Here is a 17,694-nt window from a genome sequence, read left to right as displayed (position 1 = left end):
AAAGTTATTTCAATAACATGATACATCATATATGTAATATGATATATATCTAAAAGGCACAGGGCTAAAGCGAGTTATCGTAGTGTTTCTGCATATTTGAGAATGCAAAATGACTGAGACTGTCCATCTTGTTTTTGAAGGATGCTAACAAGCTGGTATTATGTCCTGGTCTTCCCTTTGAGAGTTGTGAGTACACACATTATCAGAGATCTGACTGCAGATTTTGCCCATAAAAATAACTCTGATGTGGCTTGAAGCACAACTTTTATGAGACTCTTTGATTTGTTTCCCAAAGGTCAAGTTCAATCCTGATGGCTTGCTGTAGGAATGTTTTAATTTTTATTCAGTAATCCCCACTTCCTCTAACTGCCTTGCACATCCCATCACCAAGCAAATAAAAATCCAAGCAGTAAAGTTGGTTAGCTAGGCATACTCTGTAAAACATGATGATTTATTCTTTCAGTGACCTTAATGATAGTTTTAGTGTAGTAAATTTTTTATTACAGTAAATTATTTATTGCAGGAGAGGTATGTAAGTCAACAAGGAAGATGGAAATAATAGTGGAGAAATTTATGTTGTTTTTCTGAAGAGTCTTGTTTCCACCCCTCACCCCTTTTGTGCTTCTAATAAAAACCTTCCATTATGCAAAGTAAATGCTCAAAATAACATGGGATAGTTTTTGTCTGTAAAGAGGGGACACTACACACACTGTTTCCAGAGGGGTTTCCAATAGGGGCTCCTTGCATTCTTTCCACTTGTTCTGGAGCCAATTAACTCACTAGCTGACTGCCAGAGACCCTTTTCAATTGTGACTGTCCAGCAAGCATTAGAGTTCTAACATTTCCCAGGCTATTAATATTCTTACAAGAGATATAAAGGCCTTCAATGCTTTATCAAGAACATGTCTAACCTAGGGACAGTGGGGCAGAGGACCAGGAAGATCAAATATCCCCTCCTTATACTCCTTGTCTTATCATTAGCAGAACAGATTGTGACAAGTGAATTGTCACTTGAAGTTAAACATCTATGTAAATTATCCATTATTTGGAATTATGGAAACAGGCATCTTGACATCTATTGTACAATGAAAGCACATGCTTATAGCAAGAACCCTGAGGCTGTCTAAAATCTTGGTCTTCTATGAATCATAAAATGTAGATGACAGATGACTTTATAATCAAATGATTTTATGTATTTACTTATTTATTTAGTAATTGGTTACTCCCATTTAATATAAGTAGTAAATTCCACAAAGTTTCTATGAATCATAGTTCTGGATTAGTCAGGGCTGGCAGTGACCTTGCCAAATAAAAGTTACCATAAAACGTATTACCAGTAAGTAAATTCCATCCTTTAAATGAGAAGCATTATTTAATATTTCAAGAATTCATGATTAATGATGCATTTTAAGGGCCAACATTCATTTTTTTCACTTTATATGAATTGTTTTGTTATTTTGTATCAATAAAAGGAAGTGATATCTTTTTCATAGTTTCTCAGGATCCTGAACACATTACCTGATAGACAACAACTAGTCAATAAATACTCGTTAAATAAATAAGCAGACAAAAAGTAAATTTATGTTCAGTTTAGTGAGGTATGTCTATGTTTTTCAAAGAGAATATGTGTTTTACCAACTTTTGTAGCTCTCACATATCTGTGAATATCTTTTTGTTGCTTTCATGAGTAAAAGCCAATTTAGCTGGCATAAAAATCTGGCATCATGAACATTCCCTTCAAACATTGAAAGATACCTCTTCCCTTGTCATTTTACACAGTAGCTGTTTGATCTCCATCCAGTGTCTTTTCGTGGTTTTCTGCTCCTGTTCTACCTGATCATTTTACTCTATGTATTATCAAGGATCAAACAGCTTTCTGAAAACAGTTCTTCTGGTTCTTAAATACAGGCTTACCTTGATTTATTGTACTTGACTTTATTATGTTTTTTACAAATTGAAGTTTTGTGGCAACGCAGTATTGAGCAAGTCTGTTGGCGCCATTTTTTCCAATAGCATGTGCTCCTTTTGTGTCTCGTGTCACATTTTGGTAATCCTCACAATATTTCAGGCTTTTTCATTATTATTGTATCTTTTATGGTGACCTGTGATCTGTGTTCTTTGTTGCTATTGTGTTTTGGGGCACCATAAACCACACCCATGTAACGCCAAACTTAATTCATAAATATTGTGTTCTTACTGCTCCATGAATGAGTCATTCCCCTATCTCTCTTCTTCTCCAGCCTTCCTGTTTCTCTGAGACACAACAATATTGAATTTAGGCCAGTTAATAACCCCACAATGACCTCTAAGTTTTCAAGTAAAAGGGACAGTCACAAGTCTCTCACTTTAAATGAAAAGCTAGAAATGATTAAGCCTAGTGAGGAAGGCATATTAAAAGCCAAGGTAGGCTGAAATTTAGGCCTCTTGTACCAAACACCTATGTGAATGTGAAGAAAGAGTTCTTGAAGAAAACTAAAAGTGCTACTGCAGTAAACACACAAGTGATAAGAAAGCAAAACAGCCTTATTGCTGATATGGTGAAGAAGTTTCAGTTGTCTGGATAGAAAGTCAAACCAGTTATATTTCCTTAAGCCAAAGCCTAATCCAGAGAAAGGCCTCAACTCTCCTCAAATCTATGAAAGTTTAGAGAGGTGAAGAAGCTACAGAAGAAAAGTTGGAAGCTAACAGAGGTTGGTTCATGAGGTTTAAGGAAAGAAGCCATCTGCATAACAAAAAAGTGCAAGGTGAAGCAGCAAGCACTGAAGTAGAAGCTGCAACAAGTTATCCAGAAGATCTAGCTAAAATAATCGATGGAGGTAGCTACACTAAACAACAGATTTTCATCATAGATCAAACAACTTTATATTGGAAAAAGATGCCATCTAGGACTTTCGTAGCTAGAGAAAAGTCAATGCCTGACTTCAAAATTTCAAAGAATAAGGTGACTCTCTTGTTAGGCACTAATGTAGCTGGTGACTTTAAGTTGAAGCCAGTGCTTATTGATCATTCTGAAAATCCTTGGGACCTTAAGAATTATGCTAAATCTATTCTGCCTGTGCTCTATAAATAAAAAAAAACCTGAATGACAGCACATTTGTTTGCAGCATGGTTTACTGAATATTTTAAGCCCACAGTTGAGACCTACTGCTTGGGGGAAAAAAAAGATTCTTAGTTACTCAAGATCTCTGATGGAGATCTACAAGGAGATTAATGTTATTTTCATGCCTGGTAACACAACATCCAGTCTGCAGCCCATGGATCAAGGAGTCATTTCAACTTTCAAGTCTTATTATTTAAGAAGTACATTTTATAAGGCAATAGCTGGTTTTGATAGTGATTTCTCTGATGGATTTAATAAAAGTAAATTGAAAGCTTTCTGGAAAGGATTCACCATTCTAGCTGTCATTAAGAATGTTCATAAATCATGGGAGAATGTTGACATAATATTAACAAGAGTTTGGAAGTAGTTGATTCCAACTGGCATGAGTGATTGAGGGTTTTAAGACTTCAGTGGAGGAAGTAACTGCAGATGTTGTAGAAATAACAAGAAAACTAGAATCAGAAGTAGAGTCTGAAAGACGTGACTGAATTGCTGAAATCTCATGATAAAACTTAAAGGGATAAGGCTTCTTATGGATGAGGAAAGAAAGTAGATTCTGGTGATAGAATCTAATCCTGGTGGAGATGCTGTGAATATTACTGAAATGACAGCAACAGATTTAGAATATTACATAAATTTAATTGAACAAACAGTGGCAGGGTTTGAGAGGATTGACTTCAATTTTGAGAGAAGTTTTTCTGTTGGTAAAATACAATCAACCAGCAACAGATGCTACAGAGAATTTTTTTGTTGTTGTGCTTCATAGGTTGAGAAATACAGATAGTTTTTTTATGAAAGCAGGAGTCAATCAATGTGGTAAACTCCATTGCTGCCTTATTTTAAGAAATTGCCACAGCCACCCCAATCTTCTGCAACTATCACCCTATTCAATCAGCAACCATCAACACTGAAGCAAGACTCACCCTCTACAGCAAGTAAATTATGACTCACTGAAAGCTCAGATGATCATTAGCATTTTTTAGCAATGAAGCATTTTTAAATTAAGGTATGTACATTGTTTTTGTAGACATAAGGCATTTGCACACTTAAGGGACTACAGTATATTATAAATGTAACTTTTTGATATGCACTGGGAAACCAAAAACATTACATGATTTGTTTTATTGTGATATTTGTTTTATTGTGCTGATCTGGAACCAAACCTGCAAATATCCAAGGTACACCTGTAATTTCTTAAGAATACTTTCACTTTGACCTTTTAAGGCATCATTTTTTTTCATCTATAATATCGTGTTGTTTTCCTTCACTTTTATGATTTTGGTTAAAGGGAGACCTGGGCACTTCTGATATTTCCCATTAGATGAGTTCTATGACTTTTACTTAGTTGAGCCATTTGTGTGTAGAGATCATAGACCTTGAAACCCCAAGATATTTGCATAGAAATCAAAGCCACTGTTTCCATTATTACCCCAAGCAGAGTAGTGAAAGGTGCTCAATATCATTAGTCATTAGAGAAATGCAACTTAAAGCTGTAATGTGATACCTCTACATATCTATAAGAATGACTAAGATGAAAACAAAAACAAAAACCATTCCTGCCAAGTGTTGCTGGGGATGTAGATGAAGTAGAACTCTTATACACTGCTGGTGGGAATGTGGAATGTTACAATCACTTGGTAAACCAGTTTAGAGGTTTCTTCAAAAGCTCAACTTGTGTTTACCATATGATCCAGCTGTTTTATTCTTATTTACCCATGAAAAATAGGATATATCCACTAAAAGATTTGTGTATCAATGTTCATAGTAGCTTTGTTTGTTAGTAGCCAAAAACTGGAACCACCCAAATGTCCACCAACAAGAATGGATAAACAAAGTCCGGCATATCCGAGGCCAGGCATGGTGGCTCATGCCTGTAATCCCAATACTTTGGGAGGCCGAGGTGGGCGGATCACGAGGTCAGGAGATCGAGACCATCCTGGCTAACATGGTGAAACCCTGTCTCCACTAAAAATGCAAAAAATTAGCCAGGCACGGTGGCGGGCGCCTGTAGTCCCAGCTATTTGGGAGGCTGAGGCCGGAGAATGGCGTGAATCAGGGAGGTGGAGCTTGCAGTGAGCCAAGATCGTGCCACTGCACTCCAGCCTGGGTGACAGAGCGAGACTCCGTCTCAGAAAAAAAAAAAAAAAAAAAAGTCTGGCATATCCTTTCAATTGAATACTACTCATCAATGCAGCCAACAAACTACTGAAGCATGCTACATTGTGGATGAATCTCAGAGTAATTATGTTGTGTGAACGAAACTAGGGTAAATACTGTATAATTTATATCAAATTTTAGAAAATGCAAACTAATCTTTTATGACAGAAAGCAGACCATTGGCTGTCTACAGGTGATCAAGGCATATGGAGACAGGAGGGAGAGAAGGATTGCAAACATCCATGAGTTGGGGAGTCATCAATATGTTCATTGCTTTGATTGTGGTGATGGTTTTTATGGGTATACCAGTATACCCAAGTTTATCAAATTGTATACTTTAAACACCATTCATTGCATGCCAATTATATCTCAAAAAAACTATTAAAATATAGACAGAGAGTTAAAAATCCTTATAAAAAGTTTTGAAATATATTACTTTCATATAGCTTTTATTCTTGAAGCTTTATGATTGCCCAAAACATGGGATATAAAAGGTTTTTTCTTTTAAAAATATCACTGAGATTTTAGCCAGCACATCCAATAGAGTGTGAGAGAAAAAAAAGAATTTACTGAAGAAAAAAAAGACAAGAAACCAGCAAAAAAAAAAAAAAAAAAAAAAAAAATACGGTTTTAATTCCAGCAATTCCTGGAAAGCAACTCCACAGAAACTTGGCCAGGAGTTGGGAAAAGATCATATAAATGCTTTAGGGCAGCTGTGCCAGGAAAAAGTTATAAATGACTGAAGGATTATGGCATTTGTGATGAGAAAGGAAATTAATCTAACTTGTAGCTTGTGCTTTTAAGGTTTTTCAATTAGAAATGTCTACTTTAAAAGTCCAAAGAAATGATTAAGAAGTGAAATTGTGTCTTTAATTGTTTTCTAAGAGTAACATTGTCTGAATATTTGTTAAAATAGTTGAATTTTGGAAATGACCATTTCAAAAACAAAACCAGCATTTGGTCAAACTTGAAATACACTCAATGTTCCCTTGAAATTTACTTTGAGAAAATTGAGTTGCCAATTATAATCATTTATAACTGAGGGTGATAAAACCATTTTTTTCATATTATAAACTGCCTAAAATGTTGGAAAAAGTACTATATAAGGGGAAGGATAACTTATTCTTCTGTTATATGGGGAAAAAAATTACACCATCTCTGGGCCAGAAGCCAAGTCATGTAACTTCTATGGGTCCAAAATTCATCCTCTATATATCAAGTAGTTTAATTCAACTCTCTTAACTTCATTCCAGCTCTGTAATTTATGATTCTATATACTCAGATTAAGGGATATAAGCATATTCAGACCATATCTTAATTTTCTAAAGAGAGAACAGAAGAGGAATACTGCATAAGTGATTAAAGCAAAGAAAAGGAAAATGATGCTGGATTGGCATGAAATTAACTTATAAGCAATATAACTATAATAATAATTGTTAGTATTTTCTTGATCAGTTATGTCCTAAAATTTATCTTTATTTTTTAATGAAGGCTGCCTGCAAATTATGGCGAGTACCCTTCCAAGGTCAAATGTGTCTCATGATGTGCAAATAGGTCACTTCTCTTAATCATAGACCTCTATAGCATTGAAATGTTGGTTTATTTTGAATTTGTAGTTGTAAGTACTTTTTCCTAACAAATTCACTCTACAAAAGAGAGATGGATGGATGGATGGATGGATGGATGGATGGATGGACAGATAGATATCATGTGGGATTGCTTGGGTTAGTAGAGCTCAAATACTATAGAATGCTAGAGGTAAAGTAATTAAAAATAAATGTGGAAACATAGACTATGGGAAGTTTATGGGGAAAATATTTGGAAAGTCATACAGATCTATCTTGCATAATTCCAATGATAGATATATGATTTTTTTGTACTATGGCTGTTTTTCTGATAACATGGCAAATCACATGCTTGCCATTAAACAGAAAGAAACAACTGACAAAACTATCAGGAAATTAATTTGATATTATATATCAAGAGCATTAAAAAATATTTCCCTTGAACAGAATAAACTTATTCCTGGGACTTTTTTCTCCAAAAATAGATGTGAAGAGTAAGATATGCTTTCATTGCTAGGCAAAACTTTTGAATCTCAAACCATGTGACTGTACCACCCTGTTCCTTCCCAATTTTGTCATGAATTGACCTTTTCTTTTATTGCAGAGTTCATCTCCTGACTTCCAGTCTTCCTCTCCACCCCTCCTGCCTTCATTTTTGGACATTTCATTGTCCACGTAATTTATACATTTAATGTTTCATATTCATAGATCCTTGATGTCCTTCTCACGAATGAGCTTAACACCAAGCATTTAAAGCAACTGACTTAACTGGGTAAATGGTACCAGTGCAAACTGAGATTTCAGCTTAAATCAACCTGCATAATCCAGAAATCTTTCTCCTCCATTTCTGTTTTCAATTCTTCTTCCCATTCTCCATACTACCAATTCCAAACTGACATCACTCTTCTGAAATCCTTCATTTCATCTGCATTCCACTTACTCTCATCAATTCATTTCATTTTAAATTTAAAAAGCCATCAATATCCAGCTTTACCTTGCTCTTTACTTTTGTATATGTAGGAAGAGGTGTCACGTTTCTGTCCATGTGCTTCCTTAATTCTCTGCTATTTCCATTATTACATATTGTCATGTAACAAGTCACCTTGAAAATAAATGACTTCAAAAAAAAGATTATTAATTCGTAAGGTTTTGAAATAATATCTCATGTAGTTATAGTTGGAGAGTGGTCAATGCGGAAGTCATTTGAAGGTTTGACTGGGCTGGTTGTCAAAAATGGCTTCTTCCTCATACATGTGTCTGATGCCTCACCTGAGATGGCTCATTTGGGAATTTTTCTTTCTCCATGCCTCCCTCCATTCCTCTTCTCTGGCCAGCTTCCTCACAGCCTATGGTTACTAAGCAGTTGGTCTTCTTAGATGGTGTCTGGCTTCCTCCAGAGCAAGCATTTTAAGTGACAAGGGTTCTTCTGACCTATATTCATAAGAAGTCATGAAGTTAGGCAGTGTTAGCTTTACCTCATCTTTGTCAGATTCAAAAGGAGAGAACTATAGAAGGATATATTTATATTGGGGTGTGGTTCTTTGGGAAACTATCTTTGGAAACTACCACTTGCCTTTATAAATCCTGAGAACTTTAAAAGCTTGTGCAATTACTGTATACCCCTTCTTGTGGCTGCCATCTACTTACCTCCTGGTCATGCTCCACATTTACTTTCATATTTGGGTGAAAGTATTCCTTTCTACTTTAATCTTAATAATTTTCAAAGTCTTTGTGGATGGTTCAGTCCAAGACAATTCTTTGAATTTAATTCTGATGATCTTTACCTCTACATTAATTCACATATCTGACACATAAAGCCACATCTTGAAATATAGTAAAACCTAATACTACACTACATAGAAAAATATTAAATTCTAATTTATTATGCTATCTTTAACTGCAACAACCTATCTTTCCAACCCTGTAACACTCATAGACCTACTCTTTGACCTTAGGAAAATTTCAGGCCCTGAGCTACTTCATTTCCTTTTAATCTACCTATTTCTTTCTGGATTCACTTTCTTCCTGACCTATATTCTGAGGTTTGTCATTTTGATTACTCTAAATTATTATTACTCTGCCTCTTTTGCCCCTTGCTCTTCTGTAAAAACCCCCTGTAAAATCATAACTTTGGATTGATTAAATGGTTATGCTTCTTTACTCTTTCAAAAATAAGAACTATAGAAAAAAATTCTGCAATGCAATGTCACTGCCATCTTCAAAATATCCTCTTGACATCATATCACATCCCCTTTTAGTTATATCCAAATTCTGGACTTCTTGAGAAAAATCAAGATTCTTTAAAGAAAAATAAATATTTACTTACCACTTTACTACAAATACATTTCTTGTTTTCTCTCTAAGTTAACAATGCCCTATAAAATAGACCCTTATTTAATTTGTCATTGTTGGCCATTCTTTCCTTAAGGAAGAAATACCTGCATGACTTCTATGACTTTACTTTCTCCTAGATTCCATCCTATCTCTCTATACTTTCCCCCTTAGTTTCCTCTGTGGGCTCATATTTTTCTGCCCATTCCTTAAATATTCATACTCTCCAAGTCTATCATCTTTGGAAATTGCCATCTTTGGAAACTTCCATCCTATCTCTCTATACTTTCCTCCTCAGTTTCCTTTGTGGGCTCATGTTTTTCTGCCCATTCCTTAAATATTCACATTCTCCAAATCTGCTCCATCAGCTCTCTCTTCTTTTTACTATTTACACTCATGAAGTTATTTCAATCACATTTATGGTTTCAATTACCACTTATATATTTAGCCCTAAATTCTTCCCTGATCTCAACTCTTAACTCCAACTGGTTTCTGGAAATCTCACATGTCTTAGAAGAATTTTGAGCTCTACATGTTCTAAAAATGTGCTAGTGATTTTCACACAAAATTGATTCTCAACTGTATTCTCTTTCTAAGTGAATGGCATAAAAATTTTCTCATTCATGGAAGCCAGAAACATAGGAGTCATCCTTGACTACTACTTCTTAATCTCTGTATTCACACTTTCTCTAGGTTCTGCTAATACATATTCTTTTACCTTTGTCACATGCATTTCTGCTGATACTAGTCAATTACAGTATTGTTAAATAATAATGGTTGAAGGCATCATTCTTAGTTTTCAGAAGCATTTGCAGATAAATAGGTCCTCATAAAAGCCAAGATTCCAAAAAATAAAGCAAAACCATGATGCTGGATGCCTTAAATATATAGTTTTTTTTTGTCTTAGTCCATTTGGGCCACCTTAACAATATACCATAAACTAGGTCACTTATAAACAACAAAAATTTATTTCTCACAGCTCTGGAGGCTGGGCTGTGCAAAATCAAGGTGCCTATAGATATGGTGCTTGATGACGGCTCATTTTCTCATCCAAAGATAATACCTTCTCACTGTGTTCTCACCTGGTAGAAAGGATGAAGGGTCTCTTGGACCTCTTTTATAAAGACACTAATCCCATTCATGAGGGTTCTGCACCCAGGACTTAAGCACCTCCCAAAGGCCCACCTCCTAATACCATCACCTTGAGGACTAGGATTTCAACATATGAAGTTGCGGGGGGAGCAACATAAACATTTAGCCCATGGCAAATTTTAATTAAAAAAAAATGTTAAAGCAGATGACTCTGACCTTTACTTTTCTACACTATTGCTAAACTATTAGCAGCCTTAAAACCATCCTCCCCTTTAATGGAGTATCTAATGAAATGCTATTATAATACTTCAAAAAAGAGACAGACCTCACATATGATTTTTATTTCGAGGGACAGTGTTTACAATTAGGATGTCCTAGAGTGAGAAGAGTATAGTTTTCGAAGTGAAGATAAGACTTATGAAAATTTACTAAGCATCCTTTTTCCTTATTTATAATAGCAGATAATACTTACTTTGTATATTTTGTATGGTTATATGAAGATTAGGCAAGATAATGAATGTGGAGATGCATAGATACCAAATATTTTTTCTAATTTCTTTCATTTTTGCTATTAATACTTGCCTGAGTATTTTCTACATGTCAGATTGATCACTCTGAGTGCTATTTGAAGGGGAAAGAGCTTCAAAAACATTATTAATTACATGTATGCACAGAGGTACCATGTTAATGCCATATACATTCTTACTAGTGGGGGCCACTCAAGACTGGAAACATGAACATATTTTAAAAATACCATACAAGCAACTTCAAAAAAATTAACATCGACTATTTCATAGTTGGAAAAAAAGAACTCAGTGTATTGAAACTAACATATATTTCATCAGATGACAGAAGACTAACTCTTGGAATTATAATAGGGAACATTGGTGAGAGGATTGGTAATGACAGCTACACAAGGAAAGAATGACATTAATAAAAAAATAATTGAAGAGATTTGTTGCTTGTCATCCATAAGAAAGCATTACTTCTAATATAGTTAAAAATGCAATCAATCAACACAAGCCAGGACATTCTCCTGGGAGAGATGGGGAAACTGTTGTGAGCAATGTGCTAACTGACCTAGAGAAAAGTGAACCATATTTTGAGCTTTGAAACACAACTCATGGAAGCTTTTAATACCACCATTGGTGGTGAAATTTGCATTCCCTGAAGGCCATATTCATAGGTGACCATTATAGTACATCTTTGTAAAATTTGCGAAGCATTTTAGTGCAGTCTCTTCGGTCTTACAACAAAAGCTTGAGAATTAAAGAAAAATCCTGGGTTACCCCTGCATGAATAGACACATAAGTCAAACCTTTAAAAAAGCATTAAAATAAGAATTATATTCATAATCAGAGAAAATTTTTTTAATTTTTATGCAATAGCAATGTAATGTTCATATCCTAATGTAACTTAAGATAAAAACTTTTCATGAAGTAAATGATTCTCCAAGGTATCAGAATTTTCAGAAAGGCATAAAAAATCATTTTGGTGTAAATAATGCATAGTTTAATAGCAAAATCATAAAGATACATTTTGTATTTACAGTTTGACAGTTTATTGAAAAAATATTAAAATAATCACATCAATTTATTAAACTGAAGAATTATTTAATATACTGTGACTTTATATCATCTGTTTCATCATTCTTACAAATCTGATGATGTATAAGTGGTAAATATGCCTTCAAAGAAAAGAAAATGCTCTAGAGAGAAAAAAAGATGATAAATTGATTTCAGCTACTTCACAGTACAAGAAGGAAGGTAAATCATACTTCATTTTAAAGAAGCTATAATTCTAGAAAACATTTGATTAGACAATTGCAATCAATTTAAGGTTCTAGAAGTTCAGACACTTCTGGTAGTGTTTGAATTATAGGATCATATGTAATTAACCCCTTTGAACTACAGCAATTCCTTTGGATTATGTAACAAGGAGAGTAAGTTTCTGGAAGATTCATCACCTTATGTAAACTTTTTAATGATCAATAATTGGTCAGAGAAAAATGAATTTCCAGTGTTCATTCGGAGTTGTTAAACTGATACTTCTATTTGACTCTCTGCTGCTCCCAGGAGGGTCATTCTGTGCCTTCACAATCTTCCCTGATTAGCTTATGCTTTACATGGGACTCCACCATTCTCCAAGCCACATCTAAAAATAGCCCTATACATAATAAGCTTATTGATGGAGGTAAGACTCTCATAGAGCAATAGGACACTTGCTGCAGATGGTAAATTAAGGCTGGATATGTTTTGCATTCCACTTTTTGTGTCTTGTAATATTATCTGTAATGTGATCATATCTGGATATCACTACTTGTTCTCAGAATTATTGTTTCTTTTTTCTCATAGTCTTGATATTTTACATTTCAAAATTACTATATAGCTAATTGTAAATATGTCTTCTTTATATTTATTTATTTATTTTACTTTAAGTTCCAGAATATAAGTGCAGAACATGCAGGTTTGCTACCTAGGTATATGTGTGCTATGGTGGTTTGTGGCACCTATCAACCTGTCATCTAGGTTTTAAGCCCCACGTGCATTAGTGATTTGTCCTAATGCTCTCCCTCCCCTCACTGCCCATCCCCTGACAGTCCCCAGTGTATGTTGTTTCCCACCCTTTGTCCATGTATTCTCATTGTTCAACTCCCACTATGAGTGAGAACATGCAGTGTTTGGTTTTCTGTTACTGTATTAGTTTGTGAGGATGATAGCTTCCAGCTTCATCCATGTCCCTGCAAAGGACATGATCTCATTCCTTTTTATGGCTGCATAGGATTCCGTCATGTATATTTACCACATTTTCTTTATCCAGTCTATCATTGATGGGCATTTGGGTTGGTTCCATGTCTTTGCTATTGTAAATAGTGCTGCAATAAATATACTTGCACATGTGTCTTTATATAGTAGAATAATTTATATTCCTTCGGGTATATACCCAGTAATAAGATTGCTGGGTCAAATAATATTTCTGGTTCTAAATCCTTGAGGAATCACCACACTGTCTTCCACAATGGTTGAACTAATTTACATTCCCACCAACAATGTAAAAGCATTCCTATTTCTCTGCAGCCTCACCAGCATCTATTGTTTCTTTATTTTTTAATAATTGCCATTATGACTGGTGTGAGATGATACCTCATTGTGGTTTGTATCATCCTGATACCAAAACCTGGCAGAGACAAAACAGAAAAAGAAAACTTCAGGCCAATATCCCCGATGAACATCGATGCAAAAATCCTCAATAAAATACTGGCAAACCAAATACAGCAGCACATCAAAAAGCTTATCCACCACGATCAAGTTGGCTTCATCCCTGGGATGCAAGGCTGGTTCAACATACACAAATCGATAAACATAATACATCACATAAACAGAACCAATGACAAAAACCACATGATTATGTCAATAGATGCAGAAAAGGCCTTTGATAAAATTTGACATCCCTTCATGTTAAAAATTCTCAATAATCTAGGTATTGATGGAACATATCTCAAAATAAGAGCTATTTATGACAAACCCACAGCCAATATCATACTGACTGGGCAAAAGCTGAAAACATTCCTTTTGAAAACCAACATAGTATTGGAAATTCTGTCCAGGGCAATCAGGCCAGAGAAAGAAATCAAGGGTATTCAAATAGGAAGTGAGGAAGTCAAATTGCCTCTGTTTGCACACGACATGATTCTATATTTAGAAAACCCTATCATCTCAGCCCAAAAACTCCTTAGGCTGATAAGCTGCTTTGGCAATGTTGCAGGATACAAAATCAATATGCAAAAATGACAAGCATTCTTATACACCAACAATAGACAAGCAGAGAGCCAAATCATTAATGAACTCCCATTTACAATTGTTACAAAGAGAACAAAATACCTACGAATACAGCTAATGAGGAACCTGAAGGACCTCTTCAAGGAGAACTACAAACCACTGTTCAAGGAAATAAGAGAGGACACAAACCAATGGAAAAACATTCCATCCTCATGGATAGGAAGAATCAATATGTGAAGATGGCCATACTGCCCATAGTAATTTATAGATTCAATGCTATTTCCATCAAACTACCACGGACATTCTTCACAGATCTAGAGAAAACTAATTTAAATTTCATATGGAACCCAAAAAGAGCCCATATAGCCAAGATAATACTAAGCAAAAAGAACAAAGCTGGAGGCATCAGACTACCTGACTTCAAACTATACTACAAGGCTACAGTAATTAAAACAGCATGGTACTGGTACCAAAACAGACATATAGACCAACGGAACAGAGCAGAGACCTCAGAAATAATACCACACATCTACAACTATCTGATCTTTGACAAACCTGACAAAAACAAGCAATGGGGAAAGGATTCCCTATTTAATAAATAGTGCTGGGAAAACTGACTAGCCACATGCAGAAAACTGAAACTGGACCCCTTCTTTACACCTTATACAAAAATTAACTCAAGATGGATTAAAGACTTTAAAACTTCAAACCATAAACACCCTAGAAGAGAACCTAGGCAATACCATTCAGGACATAGGCATGGGCAAAGATTTCATGATGAAAATGCCAAAAGCAATCACAACAAAAGCCAAAATTGACAAATGGGATCTAATTAAACTAAAGAGCTTCTGCACAGCAAAAGAAACTATCATCAGAGTGAACAGGCAGCCTACAGAGTAGGAGAACGTTTTTGCAATCTACCCATCTGACAAAGGGCAAATGTCCATAATCTACAAGGAACTTAAAGAAATTTACAAGAAAAAAAAAACAACCCCATCAAAAAGTGGGCAAGAGACATAAACAGACACTTTTCAAAAAAAGGCATTTATGTAGCCAACAAACATGAAAAAATGCTCAACATCACTGATCATTAGAGAAATGCAAATCTAAACCTTTATATTTAATTAAGAAGTAAGCTGAGCTGTCTAATAATAGACAATGACATTTTTTTCACCAAGAATGAGAAGAACAAATATACTTTTCTTTAAAAAAGCTATCTTGAATTCAACTTCTAATTTATTGTTTTACTCAGTTATATTTTGGCGCGTGAGAGAGAGAGCTCTTTAGAATTTCTCTTACAAATCTCAGATCAATAATGTGATACTTATTCAAATTCATAAGCGTTTTAGAAAAGCCTCTCATGAATTAGATGTATATGCTTCCTGTATCCTTTACCAAATAACAGTTTTTAGAATTTCTTTTTGTACTCCATATTTACTTAAATACGAACCTATATTTATATTTACGAAGTTGAAGCTTAGATCTTAAAATAATTGAATCTGGAAAAAGCCATTTGGGAAGTGCTAAATGGTTTCTAAATTTCAAAGCTAAAGAGGGAATGTAGTCTGGGGATGAAACCTCTTTTCTTATGGGAGGGACCAGGTTTTTTGTGAGCAGTTTTAACCAGCCAGATATAAAGCAGATATCTAAGTCACGGTACTTGGGAAACCCAGAACCAGAGAAGTAATTCAAATACAGATGCCCCGGAGCAAAATGTTAAATTGAGTGTACACTTATTAAGGGCATGCCCTTGAAGAATCCAATATATTTTCCCCTAAATATGGCTTTTGGCTAGACTCCCTTTGAAAATTAATATCTGTCACTGATAGATGGTCTAGTCCCTCTCACTCTTTTTCCTTCTTTACTCCACATGTTTGTTCACTGGTGATCAGAAGATTGCAAAAAACATGTAAACATAATCTTAAAATACAGAAAAGAGTGTGAAGAGGAACTGGTTGTGACTTTCATGTGATGGTTTCCAACCTTGGGAAACATGCCCTTCCCTATTACGATAGCTTTTTTCTGGATGCACCTCCCCCACCTTGACTATCATTTGGGCAGGCAGGAGGCAGGCCCACCTTGCATGGAGGTGTTAGATTGTGGAGAACAGGCCTCTGTGGTCTAGATGAACTTCAGTTGGGAAGTGGTAGGTTGGTATCTATAATATGATGGCAGGTAAAAGACTAAGGAACACTAGTTGAGGGGCTAAGGAAAACGGGTGAGCCCCTGTGAAGGAACTAATGGAAAGTTATGTTTTTCTTTCCTGCATTATAATGACCTTCCATTTGCCTATGGCTTCTTCTTGGTAGTCTTTGGGAGTCTAAGGGAAGGTTACCTACATCCTTGAGAAGAAACAACCCAGAGAAAGTAATGTTATCACATGTGTGCTTTTCTCAGTGAGTCTGCAGTGGTGGGGAAAACTGTGGAACAAAGGGTGGGCACTTAAACTATTGCTATTTATGTAAAAAGGAAGAATGACTTCCTAAGGCTGGAGAAAATGGGAAGCAATTGGATGACATTCAGATTTGAAGAATGCTTGACCATTATCATTATCACCATCATCACCAATGACAATGTTGCCTGAAATTTGTGGAGCGTAGTGTATTTTTGAAAGTACTTTGCCCTAGAATCATCTAATTTGCTTTTTAGTTAAAACTTTTACTGTAGATATAGCTGGGAAAACTCTGTTTCATAAGAAATCTGTCTAACCATAAAATAAGACACCCCAACTTAAGACACTGGGAAATTTCAGAAGCCAAAAAACATATATAATAATAGTGTATAGTTTGTGAGTCTATACTATGGGAAAGAACTTTTTTAAATATTTATCTTTTTATTTATTTGCTCATGTATACATACATACATATAAAATACACAGATATATATATACATGCAATACACAAATATACATACAAAAATACACAAATACAAAATACATTTATTTTCCCATCTAATCCTCCCAACGACCCTATAAGATAGAAACTGTAATTACTTTCATTGAATAGATATGGAAACAGAGACATAAATAGATGAAATAACTTACTTTAAGAGGTAGAGGGGGATTTGTTTTTTTTTTTTTTTTATTATACTTTAAGTTCTAGGATACATGTGCACAGCATGCAGGTTTGTTACATATGTATACATGTGCCATGTTGGTGTGCTGCACCCATTAATTCGTCATTTACATTAGGAATATCTCCTAATGATATCCTTCCCCCCTCCCCCGACCCCACGACAGGCCCCAGTGTGTGATGTTCCCCTTCCTGTGTCCAAGTGTTCTCATTGTTCAATTCCCACCTGTGAGTGAGAACATGCGGTGTTTGGCTTTTTGTCCTTGTGATAGTTTGCTGAGAATGATGGTTTCTAGCTTTATCCGTGTCCCTACAAAGGACATGAACTCATCCTTTTTAGTGGCTGCATAGTATTCCATGATGTATATGTGCCACATTTTCTTAATCCAGTCTATCACTGATGGACATTTGGGTTGGTTCCAAGTATGTTTATTGCTATTGTGAATAGTGCCACAATAAACATACGTGTGCATGTGTCTTTATAGCAGCATGATTTATAATCCTTTGGGTATATACCCAGTAATGGGATGGCTGGGTCAAATGGTATTTCTAGTTCTAGATCCTTGAGGAATTGCCACACTGTCTTCCATAATGGTTGA

At 35.2% G+C, this 17,694-nt stretch overlaps 1 pseudogene; it reads left to right on the top strand.

Moving 5' to 3' along the window:
• Positions 1-2,298: 2,298 nt before the first annotated feature.
• Positions 2,299-4,073, top strand: LOC134808130 (tigger transposable element-derived protein 1-like; annotated as a pseudogene).
• Positions 4,074-17,694: the final 13,621 nt, after the last annotated feature.

Source organism: Pan troglodytes, chromosome 14 (assembly GCF_028858775.2).
Source record: "Pan troglodytes isolate AG18354 chromosome 14, NHGRI_mPanTro3-v2.0_pri, whole genome shotgun sequence".
NCBI lineage: Eukaryota > Metazoa > Chordata > Mammalia > Primates > Hominidae > Pan > Pan troglodytes.
This window is presented reverse-complemented; position numbering and strand designations above follow the sequence as displayed.